General features: G+C 43.0%; 1 protein-coding gene across 1 annotated transcript in view; it reads right to left on the minus strand.

Annotated features, from left to right (window-relative positions):
* Positions 1–225: 225 nt before the first annotated feature.
* Positions 226–15,898, minus strand: part of LOC310649710 (uncharacterized protein) — a 629,251-nt gene continuing 613,578 nt past the window's right edge. Inside the window, exon 2 of the mRNA XM_083378401.1 lies at positions 226–579. The gene's annotated coding sequence lies outside the window, so the exon portion shown is untranslated. The remainder of the gene's footprint in view (positions 580–15,898) is intronic.

Here is a 15,898-nt window from a genome sequence, read left to right on the forward strand (position 1 = left end):
AGGTAAGTTTTTAAGTCGCACCGGAAGGTGCGGAGGTCGGGGGCCATCCGGATTTCAGTTGGTAAGCAGTTCCAGAGGGCTGGCGCACCCACTGAGAATGCCCTCCCCCTGGGGGCCACCAGCCGACATTCCTTTTTTTTATTAAAAAGTTTTAACATACAATTTTTCCCTTAAAAATCCCCCTCCCCCTCCCTTCTCCCTCCCCCCCTCTCCCCCCCTCCCCCCCGACTTCCCAGAGCTAAATACAAGGTATATATAAAAAAAACAATCATAAACAACCATATACTACCAACCATAAACTCTAAAATCTATCACTCTCTAACTTATATAGGATAAAACAAACCTTAGTAATATTAAATATATATAAAAAAACTAAAATAGAAAAAGAAAAAAAAAGAAGACTTATTCAAATACTACATGAAACTTCTTAACCCTATGCTTATTCTGGATAAACTCAATCCATTTTCTCCCTTCCATAATATAGCGTTCTTGCAAGTAATCTTTCAAATAGACCGAAATCTTCGCCATTTCAACCAGATCGGAAACCTTTAAAGTCCACTCTTCTATGGTCGGCAGTTCCTCTTTCTTCCAATACTGACCTATCAAAAGTCTTGCTGCCGTAATTAAATTCAACATCAACTTGGTGTCCACAACTGTAGCATCTGTAATTATTCCCAACAAAACAAAAAAAAAAAGAAAAAAGTTTCGGACAAAACTTTAACCTCCGTTTAAAAATCTTCTATATGTTCCACCAAACTTTTATCCAAAAAGCCTTAACCTTTTTACAAATCCACCATATATAAAAATATATTGCGTCTTCATCACCACACCTCCAACATTTAGGCTAATAATTCAGATACATACTTAGCTTTTTAAGATCTAATTGCCATCCAAATTGTGTTCTGTGGGTGGAGGGTTGGCTGTGTTCTGATGGGGTGGAAGTGTGCTCTGATTGGGTGGGGGCTTAGCTGTGTTCTGATTGGGTGGGAGTGTGTTTTGAGTGGATGGGCTGGTCTCAGCTGCCAGCCTTAGACCTGAACTGTGAGTTGTGTTGCTTTTGTTCGGCTCCGTGTTTGTGGTGTGCCATGTTTTTATAGTGGGTGTCAGTTTGCTTATTGTGTGGTTTGGAGGGGTTTAAATGTTGCAGCTGTAGTTAGGTTTCTGTTTTGTGGTTGTGTGTCATTATCGTTGTGGGTTCGGATTTGCTTTTTGAATGGTTGTGTGGTGGTGATGTCATGTGATGTTATCATGAGTTTGGGTCTGGTATCATTCTTGGTGGTTGGGACTCGTCTGTCAATCAAGGCGGGTTTCCAAATGGCTGGTAGGCAAGAGGTATTATCTCGTTTGTTCATGCTGTGGGGGCGTTTTTCTATCTCGATGGCTTCTCTGATTATTCTGTTGTTAAAATGTTCAATTTTGGTGATAGTTCTGGTTTTTTTAAAATCAATTTTGTGTCCCGTGGCTTTAAAGTATTAGAACAGGGATGAAGTTTGTTCTCCCTTTCTGAGTGAGTTCCTGTGCTCTTCAATACGTGCACTTATTCTTCTGTTGGTCTGTCTGATGTATGTGGCGGGGCAGGTGGTGCATGGGATTTCGTATACTTCTTGGTTTTCTAACCCAGTTATGTCTTTGGGGTTTCTTACGATGGTGGATATTTTTCTGTCTGTGCAGAATGCTGTTTTGATGTTGTGTTTTTGGAACCCTCGCTCTAGAAAAATCCAAACACAAACCCAAACTCTGACTCAGATACGTAGATGACACCTTCGTAATCTGGCCACATGGCAAAGAAAAACTGGATAACTTCCTCACACACCTCAACAGCCTACACCCCAAAATACAATTCACCATGAAAACAGAAGCTAACAATCAACTTCCTTTCCTTGATGTCTTAGTCTACAAGAAATCCAACGGCTCCCTAGGGCACACTATCTACCATAAAAAAAACCACAAACCGCTACCTGAACGCACTCTCACACCACCACCCAGCACAGATCAAATCCGTAGCCAAGACACTCATCTCCAGAACAAAACACCTAGCTGGTGAACAACTGCTAAAAACTGAACTACACACTCTCACTAATGTACTAACAGCCAATGGATTCCAAAGAAACATGATTACCAACTTAATCTGAAGAGAGACACCCACAAAAATCCAAGACAGAGAACAAGAAAATGGCAAAGCCCTCCTCCCATACTTAAAAGGGACCACAGACAGAATCAGCAAGATCCTCCAAAAACACAACATCAAAACGGTCTTTATTTTTTGCCTGGTTCAACTTCCGTGTGACCTGCATCCCCAGCGGTCACAACCAGAGGGCAGATGCCCTGTCCTGCAAGCTGGAGTACCTCCGCACCAAGAACCCATTGCCCCCAGGGACGGTGCTGCCCGTGGAATCGTTGGTTGCAGTCCATGAGCCAGTGGACTTGCGGGCTCAGGTGCGTGAGGCACAGCGCCTGGATGACTGGTCGCAACAGAGGAAGGTTGAGGTTGGTCCCGCGTTCCCATGGACTTTGGAAGAGGGTTTGCTGAGATATAGGGGGCGACTCTATGTACCCACGGGGCCACTCCAAACCCTTGTGATGACACAGTGTCATGACAACCCTGCGGTGGGGCACTTTGGGTTTTTCAAGACCCTCAATTTGGTGACGTGGACCTTTTGGTGGCCTTGGGTACGGCACAATGTACATGCTTATGTGACGTCCTGCGTGCCATGCCAACAAGCAAAGGCCACCACGGGTGCACCTCCCGGCCTCCTCCAACCCTTACCGACGCTAGAGAGACCATGGGGAGCAATCTCCATGGAGTTCTTAACAGACTTGCCGCTGTCCTCAGGGTTTACCACCATCCTAGTGGTAGTTGACATGTTAACCAAAATGGCACACTTTATTCCATGTCGTGGGCTGCCAATGGCCCGGACGACTGCCCGGTTGTTCCTGCAGCACGTCTTCCATCTCCACGGCTTGCCAGACAGGGTAGTGTCAGATCGCGGTGTGCAATTCACGGCACAATTTTGGAAAAGCCTGATGGCCGCATTGGAGGTGTAAGGTGTGCTTGTCATTGGCACACCATCCCGAGACTGATGGGGGGACGGAGAAGGTAATCAGCATCCTGGAGAAGTACTTGCGCTGTTTCGTGAACCAGCAGCAGGACAACTGGGCTGATTACCTCTCCCTAGCATAGTTTGCCTTTAACAACTCCCAACACACCTCCACCCAGACCACCCCCTTCTATGCCAATGTGGGGTACCATCCGTGGCTCTTACCTCTGGCTCCCTCAGATTCCCCAGTTCCTGAGACTCAGGACTTCCTGTCAGAGTTGCATGCAGTCCAAAAATTGGTACGTCACCAATTGATCTGGGCCAAGGAGGACTATAAATGGTTCACCGACCGCTCCTGATGGGCAATGCCACCGCTGGTGGTCGGAGAGCAAGTATGGTTATCCACGAGGCCTTTCCTGACTGACCGACCAGTAAAGAAATTGGATCATTGATACGTTGGCCCATTCCCGATCGAAGTGGTCATCAACCCTATGGCCTACCGGTTGACCCTGCCATGCTCCATGCGGATCCACCCAGTCTTCCACCAATCCCTGCTGGTCCCCGAAGCCCCTTCGTGTTCCCTCCGACACCCGATGGTTCCTGCTCCACTGCCTACACTTGACCAGGACGGATGAGCAGAGTATGAGGTGGCCAGTATTCGGGACTCCCGTTGGCTTAAGGGGCGTTTTCAATATTTGGTTGAGTGGAAGGGGTATGGGCCTGAGGACTTCTCCTGGGTCAACGCTTCTGCAGTTCATGCCCCCGATCTTCTGCGGGCGTTTCATGAACAATTCCCATCTCGACCGCATCCCGGCCTCCAGACCCAGGGGAAGGGCCCTGCGGTGGGGGATAGTGTTGTGGCCCCGAATCCCGCGCCTGTCCTAACCGAGGAAGAGGACTCTGAGGATGATGGGGAGGAACTGGCAAGGCCTCCCTCGCCGGGGCCCTCCTCTCTGGCAAGGCCTCTGTCTCCATCTGGAGGCCGAGAGAAGCAGACTGGGAGTAGCCAGGTTGGGAGGGAGTTCGAGCAGCTGCAGCAGTCTAGCAAAGATGAGTCATGGCTAGACCCTCGAGAAAGATGCAGGGCCAAGTGTTTGCAGCAACGCAGGTTGGGTAGGAGGGTCAGGCAGTAGTTGAGTCATTGAGCCACACCCCATAAGGTATAAAGGGGGTGTGGCTGCTCTCAGAACTTTGTGACGAACAATAGTTTAAACAACTTCTGGTGACATCTTTGGAACTCTGCTTCTTGTTTTAAACCCTGGTCTGAATTCTTGGCAACGCTTTGGTACATCTGCTACTGGACTGTTTGCTTGGACGTTATCTCATTCCAGCTGATATTTGAGGTAACGAGCCTATGTTGCTGCCAAAGACTTATCAGAAGGCAATTAACTAAAGCCTGTAGAATTAACTCTTGCTAGTTGTGCCTGCTTGTTTGTTTGTACTCTGGGAGGGGGGAACAGAACAGGTTCTCTACGCAAATGATCAATTTCTTCACTCTTACTGGCCTTCCCCGAGCCTTCTGTGGTTTCCTGGTGGATTGCTATGGGGATGGTGTATGTTTTAGGTGGCCGGAGAGTCTTCATTGCCCCTTTGGCAGCCTCTTCCACAACTTCCTTCAATGCGTCTTGGAAAGTCAGTTTCTCAATGGCGAATAAGCGCTGCTGTAATTTTCTATTATGCAGGCCACAAACGAGCCTGTCTCTGAGATGGTCTTCCAGGTCAGGGAACTTGCATTGGTGTGAAGCTTGGCGAAGGGCTGCCACAAACTCTGCTGCAGATTCCCCAGATCTCTGCTCATGTTGCTCGAATGCATGGTGCCAGGCAATTACTGAGAGTTTCGATTCAAAATGTTCCCTTAATTTTTTCTTGAGGTTTGCATAGGCCACAGTCTCTACACTTGCCAGTGCTATCAGGTTTTCAGCGATATCAAACATGGTTTGTACAGACACACACAGTAAGGTTGCCACCTTCAGGCTATCATCTGTGATCTGGTTAGCCCGGAGATAGTTGTCTACTCGGGAGACGTATGAGCTCCACTGTTCCGGATGAGTAATATCGAACTTCTTGAGCCATCCCAATTTAGCCATTTTGGGGAGGCCTCTATGGTGCTGGTTAATGCCTGTACTGCTGCGATTGGAGCTGTGCTGGACTTTGGGATTCTGGAGACAGATCCCTCAGGTATATCTATGCCTCCAGTGTGTCTTACTGGCAGGCAGGGCAGGGAGCGTGGTCCCACCAGGGCTCTTTACCTGGTCTGACACCCAGTGATTTCAGCGTGCCTCTATTGGTAGGTGGGGGGGGTGAGAACTAGGCGTGCCGGAGCTCTTTATCCAGCCTATCACCCAGTGATTTCAGTCTCTTGGTTAGCAGCAGTTCTCTCCTCTGCAGCATCCCGCCATCGTCACCACTATTGAGTAGTGGGCTTCAGTAGGCAAGGAGCACACCAGCTTAGTTACAACATTATTTATTGACTCAAACTAGAACTGGAGAACTGCAGGCAATTGCCTGTAATGTATACTCTGAGCCCACAGGGCCTTAACCAATCACAATACTTGAAAAAACCCGCCCAAATATGAATGTTCAAAGTTTCCCTCCAAAACAGTTGGAGTTAACAGTCACGGTCATCTAAAGGTTAGTTTCATTTTAGCTTCACAAGCAGTTGGAGTTAAGTCTTAGTTTTACGCTTCCTGGTCATTCTCACCAGAAATCTCAACTTAGGGGACTCAAATGAGGGAAGGCACAAATATTAAACATATCACGTGGTTGCATAGAAAGAAAGAGAAAAAAAATCACTATTCCTATATTTTAATTTCCTTTTAAGTACCTTTATTTAGCCAAATTGGTTTCTCAGCAAAGCCCTGAACAAAGTCCAATTTTTTACACAAATCTTTCACTTTTTTCTTTTTCAAACCTGCCTAGACAGGGAATTGCCTCCTGTCCCAGGCATCAAGCATGTCTTCCAATGGGGAGCCTACCATGACCCTCAATCTAGAGCTTCCCATGTTTCCCTATTCCTGATGTAGGGATTCACTTTGTCTCCACTGGGCCCCAGTGAATTTTGGGCTTCCTAGTGAAGCCCCTTGCCCCCATCTATACTTTTCAGACCAAAAGGAGTATTGGGGGACTCTGCTTCCCTTTACAGAGTATGGACCCCCTCTCTCCAAGGGAACCCTGCTGTCAATTTTCAGATCAAAAAGGGATCTGGGAGGACTGCAACTGCTCCCCACAGTGAGTATGGGCACCTCCTTCCCTGGCCTTTTCCTTTTCCTGTCTGTTTTTGGACTCACTAAAATCCTGGAGAACCTCTCCTTGCTTCCCAGAGGTATTGACCCCTCCTTTTTTCCAGGGCTTTGCTTAGGCCTTACAAGCTGGTTGCCCAAATCCTATTCTCCCCTCCCTTTTGGGAGAAAGATTAAAAGGGAGACTGCTTTGGCCTCAAACTCCAAATTGATGAGTTTTAAATATTTGGCCATCCCAAAAATTAAGTTTGGGCTTGGAATGGTGAGAAAAATAAGAGATGGTTCAGAGCCCAATATCACATTTTGACTGGAATCACCTCTTGATTTTTCTCACTTCTTGTGGGACAAGCAATAGGCCTGGAAATGTTATCTTAATGATATCTGTGTATATATGTATCTTGGGAGAAGGACAAAACCCTCTGATAATAACAGAGAAAAAGGCCTTATTTTAAAAAAAATGGTTTGCCTGGAAAAAGCATGAAAATGAAATATCTGTATGTGAAATTGTGTATGCAAGCAGTTTGAATGGAAGTGAATGTGTTAGTATGCTGATGTGCAAATGTGTGTGTGTGTGACAGAGTTCCCCACGCCACCCCAGGCTGTGGAAGAAACAGTAAATTGCAGATTTTGTTGTTGTTGTGAACTAAGTCAAAGATGTTTGCATGAGAATCTGAAAAGAGAAAATGATTTTGTTGAAAGAATGCTGTAAGTGATAGAAATTCAAAAGGGGCCAAGGTCCCTGTGCAATTTTTAAAAAAATTTTGTTCAGCTTTCTTGTTACTGGCTTGCTTTTTTTTCTCTTTGCTCTGGAAGAGAGAGATGAAAAAGTGAGAATGGGGGAGATTTGGAGTTGATCATTTTAAAAGTTTTTTTTCTCTCTGCTTAACTCTGGCCTGGAAGGTGGAGGGAAAGAAGGAAGGGGGGTCGGTGAAGTCTGAGATTGTAGGTTTTTGACTTCTGTTCTAATTTTGCTCAGGGACAAAGAACAAAGTTAACTTGTTTAGCATGGCTTCTCCTTGTGGCAAATGTGTCATTTCATTTCCCTGCTGCAGTTTGTGTTCAGAGCTTAGAAATGCAGAATCTGTAACATCCCGTCTCCCTTCCCTTTTTGCCTGCAAATGTGTCCCTTTTTGCTTAAAGCTTTTGGGCTGATTGCCAATGCTTGTGTGTGTGGAAAAGGAAAGCAATGTGACTGATTTGATAGATAACGTAACCAATGACAACTGAGCTCTCCCTTCTACTAAAGCTAAATGTATTATAAAAGGAAGACAGGCTTACTCATTTAATGCAAAATATGTTAATACATCCTACCCAACCTGAAACAATCAAAGGAACATTCAGTATGATTAAAGGAATCAGCACTTCTCAGTGCAACGGTGATTCCTGCAACCATGTGTGCTTCGAGATAATCAGACCAGATAATCAAAGCTTAGGGAGACTTAGGTGTGAACATTTTTTGTAGGTGAGCACCTCAGTATCCTTTCGGTGGATTACTACCGATTTGGCCTAACCCCAAACTCCCATGGCAAACATTCCCCAATTGTCTATCTTATGGATCAATCTAACAGATGCCTCCCTCAACTGAACTGCCCCAAACGGACCTATTATGTGGCAAGAAGATGGAATGTATAAGTTATAGGACTCTTGTTTATATGCTTAATAGAATTTTTAGATTGCAAGCTGTATTAGAAATAATTAAAAATCAAGGGCATTTAGAATAACACGCTATTTTGCTTCTCTACACTATGCATGCGCAGGAACCTCCATTAGCTCAAGGTGAGAAGTACATGTACACAGTGCTTTTTTTTGAAAAAGAAAAAGGTGCCGGAACTCACACATTTCATACAACCCGCCTTGCCTACTCTACAAGGTTCCATCCAAAAAAGGTGCCGGAACTCCGTTCTGAGCATTCTATGAGAAAAAAAGCCCTGCATGTACAGAAAGTTAAAGAAAATTAATTGGTTAAAATAACACTACAAAAGAAACGTTTGTGAAAACAAGGAGGGGTTATGGCTTTCCTTTTTACATGTTGCTGCCTGTGTGTGTGTAAGAAATACACCCAGCTTCTTCAGAAACCTGGACAACTGCCATGGACAGAAGCTGGTTTGGAGAGATCTTTGGTGATTGGCGAAGGGAACATTTTTCGGTTATGTTAGCATTTAGAGGTCTTTTGGTTTTGCCATCTTTGATTCCTGTTATCCAAAGAAGAGTTACTTCAACCATCTTGGGGATGAAGTTTATAGCATCCTCTGTAAGTAGTGATAAACCCAGTAAGCCAGCCAAGGTCCTGATTATCACTGCAATAAAAAAGGAATATGCATCATTGGCCACCAAGTAACAGAAAGCATTCTGTTACAAAATTAAAGGGGGGAATGAAGGGTTCTGGAGCAAAGGGAAAGTGTTTAGTCTAACTGTTGCTTTCTTGCTTTTGGTAATTGGCTTTTGGTTAGTTTCCATCCATTGCTTCTTGTCCTGCCTTCAGGTGCTTTGGAGAAGAGGTTGACTCTATGTGGCAACCCCTGAGATATTGAAACACTGCTATCATGTCACCCCTCGTCCTTCTCTTCATTAAATTTGACATACTCAATTCCAGCAACCATTTCTTGTACGTTTTAGCCGCCAGCCCCCTAATCATCTTTGTTGCTGTTCTCTAGTCTCAACATATTTTTTACATTTTTAACCACATTTTTTACATGTGGTATTAACACTTCATGTGATCTTGATTCAATCCTTTTGTTAATGCAGCTTAGCACTGAGGTGGCTTTTTTGGCAGCTGCATCACACTCCTGGCTCATATTTAAGTGATTGTCCACTAGGACTCCAAGATCCCGGTCACAGTTGCTACTATTGAGCAAGGTACCACCTATACCAAGGGTAAGGAACCTTGGCTCTTTTGTGACTCGTGGACTTCAACTCCCAGAATTCCTGAGCCAGCCATGCTTGTTCAGGAATTCTGGGAGTTGAAGTCTACGGGTCACAAAAGAGCCAAGGTTGCCTACCCCTGACCTATACTATACCTGTGCATTTGGTTTTTCTTGCCTAAGTGAGCAACCTTACTTTTTCCACCACTGAATTTCATTTTGTTAGATAGTGCCCAATGTTCAAGTCTGTCGAGATCCTTCTGTATCTTAAGCCTATCTTCTAGAGTTCTGGACTTCTCCAGGCAGTCTCTGGAGTCAACTCTGGCCAAACGTCATCCTTACATCTTCAGTGAGACTTATTGTCTTGAGATTCCTAGTTTGAACAATGGACTTCCCCATCATTGCCAGCAAATCAGATTACTAGGATCTGTAACCATCCACTTCTGCCACAATTGGAATGGGCTCAACATCTATGACCAACATTTTAGAAAGAGTTTATATTCTCACATCTCTCAGTTAGAACTATGAAAGCTTTCTCAAATGTTGTTTTCAGATACTGCTGAAAATGAAGTGAAGAAAATAGAATGTTTTCACTAAAAAAAGAGCATAGACTTATACAGCTAATTTTTCTATTTTGCCATCAAATCAATATTGTTATATTCCCCAGTCTTTTTAATATGTTACATTTTCATTTTGTACTGCAAATGTTGTGGATTTAATCACACTGTCTTATTTCACTTTCAGCTACTTTTTATGTTATACTTTATAGTCATACTTTTAGTTACAGATATAAAAAGTTCTGATACTGTATTCTGCATTTGGGAAGCTGAAAATATTATTGAAAATTTTGTAGAGATGCAATAAATAAATGAATACATACATACAAGGGTAATCTTGCCATATACAAATGGCATGTGCAAGTTCTACACATTTGTAAAACATTCTTCTGACACCAAGAAATCTATAGATTTTATCATTGGTAGCCACTAGGGCCATGAGTAATAAGAACCTTAGCCCACTTCCGGGTGGCAAGGCTTCGCCGCAGGCAGCCATTCTGGCTGTCAGCCCCGTCGTCTCCGAAGAGCCGCCAAAAACAGCACCGATCAGCTGTTTTGATGGCTCGGAAGCCCGCTCCTCGGGAGAAGAGGAGGGGGTGAGCGCCCTGATAGGGGTAGAGCTCTCCGGGGCTGCCAGAGCTAAAATTCTGGTGGCTGAAGGATTGAGCCCCCCCGAAGCCTGAGTTTGCTCCGGACTGTGGGCTGCCTCTGCTCCAGGTTTTTGGAGCAGAGCAGGGCATCAGCAATCATCCCTTCCAGCAAGAGAGAACTTTAGAGAACCTGGATGCAGGCAGAGCGATACAGGAAAATCAGGTGAAAGTGAATTCCTGTTCTTTAACTCGGTGGATTTTGTGGAGTTTGATGAAAGTGAAAGTGCGTAGCAGGCAATAGTGGGTGAAAATGGCTGCCAAATCTTCAAAAGTTCCTAGAGGTGCGGGGGCTTCTTCGGTGCAACAATCTTCGTTACAAGCTTTAATGCCCCCCCTCTGCACCTGCACCTGCACCTGTACCAACTTTTACAGTTAAAGACTGGTAGGATGCGATTCTTCCGGTGGCGACGCGACGCTGAAGACAGCCATCTCCGGGCTGTCCGCTCCGCAGCTTTGTTGAATTACTGAAAACAGCACTGATCAGCTGTTTTGGTGATTTGGAAGCCCCCTCCCCGGGAGGAGGGGTGAGGCCCCAGGTAGGGGTTGAGCTCTCCAGGGCCGCCTGAGCTTTAAGTTTGGGCGGCTGAAGGATCGAGCCCCCCCGAAGCCTGGGTTTGCTCCGGGCTGCGCAGCATCTCTGCTCCGTGATTTTTGGAGCAGAGCCAAGCGTTAGCAACCACCCCTGCCAGAAGGAAAAACTCTTGAGTATGAAGACACAGGCAGAGCGGTACAGGAGGTCAAGGTGAAGTGGACTTTTATCTTTACTCTCTAGCTCAATGGATTTTATGGCTTTAAAGTGAAAGTGCACAGCAAGTGAAAGTGGGGGAAGATGGCAACTAAAGCCTCCAAAGTTCTCCGGAGTGCGGGGACCTCCCCGGTGCAACAGACCTCATTGCAAGCTTTGCTTCCTCCTGCACCTGCTCCGGCATTGATGCTTAAGGATTTACAGGATGCTTTCGAAAAGCAGTCACAATTAATGTCAGATATGATGGAAAAGCTGGAGGAGAAAATGGAAGAGAAGCTGGAAGAGAGGTTTAGAGCAATGAGGGCAGACATCTTGCCTGCAATTGAAGGTGTGGCTGTATATGTGCAACGCTTGGATGAAAAAGTGGAGGATCTTAGTCAAAAGAACTCTATATTAGAAGCAAAAGTATTAGAGAATGAAAATATAAGGGATAAAATGGATGGAGACTTGACCCTCGTCCCAGTACCATCAGATGGAGTTTGCTATCAGAATCAGGGGCTTAAAAGAGAATCCTAAAGAAGATTTAAAGCAGTTGGTCTCCGAGGCTTTGGAAGTGGTACTGGGTCAGTCAGCAGCTGAAATTGAGGGAAGTATAGATAAAATCTTTCGTGTGAACTCATGGATTGCAAGGCAGAGGAAGTTACCTAGAGATGTGGTGGTTTACTTTACAAAGAGAGCAATTAGGGATGAAGTTATCCAAGTTGCTTATGATACTAAGTTTGTGGTTGCTGAGCAAGAAGTTTTGGTCTTAAAAGAGATTCCTCCAAAGATTTTAAGGAGAAGGAAAGATTTTGCCTTTTTAGCACAGGAACTTAAGAAATGCGACATCAAGTTTAGATGGGAGATTCCAGTGGGCATGGTGGTGATGCACGAAGGTAAAAGACATCGTTTGGTTACAGTGACTCAGGCACGTGATTTTTACAGTAAAGTTTTAAAAGCAACCCCTCTATCACTTTTGGAATCTGTAAAGGGAAATGGCGAGGGAAAGCCTCAAGATGCTGAAGGAATACAGATAGAGGAGAATGGTGCTGGAGGGGATCAAATTACAGTTTCATCGGCAGCTGCTGGAGAGCAGAGGATGATGCGTGCCGCCTTAAGACGAGTGAGACAAGAGCAAGAGCAAGATCAGCAGAAAGTTATGGAACCTCCAAAGCATACTTACAGTGAAGCTGTGGGAGGGGCACGGCCTAAGGAAGTTAAAGGGGTCCTGGCAGACGTGCTCCAGAAGCTTCGGGATGCCAAGAATGGCGACTAAGTTCTTAACCTGGAATGTTAATGGATTAAATTCACCACAGAAGAGAAAGAAAGTTTTTCAATATTTAAAACAATTTAAGATTGATGTTATCTGTTTGCAAGAAACGCATATTAGGGTTATGGACCAAAAGTATTTGTTGAACTCAAGGCTGGGCATGCAATTTATTGCCTCTGCAATGAATAAGAAAAATGGAGTGGTTATCTATGTCAGGAGTACTCTGACAGTGGAACTAATTGAAGTAGATAAACAAGGAAGATATGTTATGATAGATTTGCTGTTAGAAGGCAAAAAAACACTTTTAGTTGGACTGTATGCTCCTAATCAACAACAAACTGATTTTTTTAGTTTACTACATACAAAGATTACCCAGTTGGATTATAAATCTTTTATTTTTATAGGAGATTGGAATGGTGTCCTGGATGTACAGCTGGATAAATCTGGTTTTTTTAAGCGTGCCCCGATTCATGCTAGATTGCCTAAATCTTTTTTTGAAATGAAGGATGATCTGGAATTGCGAGACATTTGGCGAGATACACACTTACATGAAAAGGATTATACTTTTTTCTCTGATAGGCATCAATCTTTTTCTAGGATTGATTTTATATTACTGACTAATGATTTTTTTCTAGGACTAAGAAGATAAAGATTTGTGCAAGAGCTATATCTGACCATAGTCCAGTCTGGTTAGAGATCAACAAGGACAATAGAGATAGGCGCTCCTGGCACGTAAATGAGAATTTGTTTAGAAATCAGAGAAATGTGGAAGAATGTAAAAAGCAGATGAAGGATTTTTTTGAAATTAATATGAATAAGGACACTTCTATGGACATGGTTTGGGATGCTAGCAAAGCCTATATGAGAGGGGTGTTAATATATATGAATAATAAATACAGACGTAATTTGGAAGTTAGAAGGAAAGAACTGGAGAATGAAATTAGGGAAAAAGAAAAGGCCCTAATTTTGAATCCATCGGATGCGAAGATTAAGGAGGTTATTAACTTGCTAAGAGGACAATTTGATAAGTTGATGGCTGATCAGGTGGCAACTAACCTATGGTTTGCTAGGCATAATACTTTTTGCAATGCCAATAAACCAGGTAGGTGGCTAGCCTACAGGTTAAGGAAAAAACAAAGGGCTTCTAACATAGATAAAATTGAATACAAAGGAGAAGTTGTGTTTCAACAGGATCTTATCAAGGAAGCCTTTGTGGATTTTTATTCCAAATTATATGCTAAGGAGAAGATTAATGAAACAGATATTGATGTATATTTGAAGAATGCTAGCATCCCGGTTCTCACACAAGAACAAAAGGAAGAGATTAATCAATTGATAACAGAAGATGAAATTCTTTTAGCAATTAAGCAATTGAAGGTGGACAAAGCGCCAGGTACGGATGGACTGACTGCGGTCTATTACAAAAATTTACAACTGGAGCTGATAAAGCCATTAAGGGAATTGTTTCAGACAATTCAGAGGGGGGGAAGGGTGCCTCCGTCTTGGAGAACTGCTTTTATTTCTTTGATTCCGAAGGAAGATCAGGATGTTACTCAAGTAAGAAACTACAGACCAATATCACTTTTAAATACAGACTACAAGATATTTGCTAAGGTGTTAGCTAACAGATTGTTGAGGGTTTTGCAACAGATGATTCATGGGGATCAAACTGGGTTTATTAGTGGTAGACAAATGAAAAATAATGTGAGGCATATAGTTGATGTGGTGGAGTTTTTGGAAAGGAACAACCAGATCCCTGCGGCGCTATTTTTTTTTAGTGCTGAAAAAGCTTTTGATCAATTGGATTGGCAATTTCTGATGAAAGTTTTAGATAAAATGAATTTTGGGGATAAAGTTTTACAACCAATTAGGGCATTATATCAAAAACAAACTGCCCGAATAATAGTTAATAATAGCCTGACTGAAGTATGCAATATTGAGAAGGGCACAAGACAAGGGTGTCCGTTATCACCTTTATTATTTGTTTTAACATTGAAGATATTATTGATAAAAATACGGAACTCAGAAAAAATTAAGGGTATTCAAATTAGAGATCAGGATTATAGATTGAGGGCGTTTGCAGACGATCTGGTTGTTACGGTGACCCAGCCAGAAAACTCTGTTGTGGACCTGATGGAGATAATAATGCAATATGGGAAGGTTTCTGGATTTAAGGTTAATGTACAAAAAACAAAAATTTTAGCCAAAAACATGACAGCATCGCAAAAGGCCCTTTTAGAAGGATTAACTGGATTTGAGATTGTTAAAAGGGTTAAATATTTGGAGGTGTATTTGTCACCCTCCAATGCAAAGTTATATAAAAATAATTATGAAAAGTTATGGGGAAAAATTCAAAAAGAATTGGAGAGCTGGGGAAAATTGCAATTGTCTTTGCTGGGAAGAATTGCAGCAGTGAAAATGAATGTCCTGCCTAAATTTTTATTTCTATTCCAAATGATACCGGTCCTTAAAAAAGACTCTAATTTGGAAGAATGGCAACAGGGTATCAATAAATTTGTGTGGGCAGGGAAAAGGCCACGAGTTAAACTTAAGATTATGCAGGATACTCGTGAAAGAGGTGGTCTTAAAATGCCTAATCTTAAATTATATTATGAAGCTGCTGAGTTGTCAGGAATAAGTGATTGGATTAATTTGACACAAGGGAGATTATTAAATCTTGAGGGCCACGACTTGTTATTTGGCTGGCATGCATATTTGTTGTATGATAAGAAGGTAGATAATGTGTTTAAAGTGCATATTTTAAGACAGGCATTGATGAGAGTCTGGAAGAAGTATAGACATAAGTTAGACTACAAGATGCCGTTGTGGGCAATCCCAAAACATGCAATAGAAAACATAAATGTTGGCTTCAAACATGATGTGACTACGTATAAGGAGATCTTAAGCTTGGAAAGGAACGTCTGGTGTTTGAAGCCGTACAATCTCTTGCGAGAGGAGAACATCGTTCAAACTTGGTTTCAATATACTCAATTATGTGCCAGGTGGAAAGAAGATCAGAAAATTGGTTTCTCAATGACTGATGAAAATTTGATAAAGCAAATTAGAAACCAGGGCCCAGCACATATCAAACGGATTTATCTTGCATTGATAGATATTGACTCAGAAACAGAACTTGTTAAAGACTGTATGATAAAATGGGCTCAGAATATTCAAGAATTTATTACAATGGACACGTGGGAAAAGATCTGGGTGAGGAACGTAAAATTTACGCAAGCCCAAAATCTAAGAGAGAACTTTTATAAAATGTTTTATAGATGGCACTTAGATCCTAAAAAGCTTGCAAGTATGTATCTGAATTATCAACCTAAATGTTGGAGATGTGGTGGCGAAGATGCAACGTATTTTCATATATGGTGGACCTGCAAAAAGGTTAAGGCTTTTTGGATAAAAATTTGGTGGAATATGCAGAAGATCTTCAAGCAAAGGATAAAGTTTTGTCCGCAATTGTTTTTATTGGGTATAATTACAGATGCTACCGCTGTGGACATTAAGTTGATGTTGAATTTAATTACAGCAGCAAGACTCTTAATAGGTCAAT

Source organism: Vipera ursinii (genome assembly GCF_947247035.1).
Source record: "Vipera ursinii genome assembly, chromosome: Z".
In the NCBI taxonomy this organism is placed as follows: Eukaryota; Metazoa; Chordata; class Lepidosauria; order Squamata; family Viperidae; genus Vipera; species Vipera ursinii.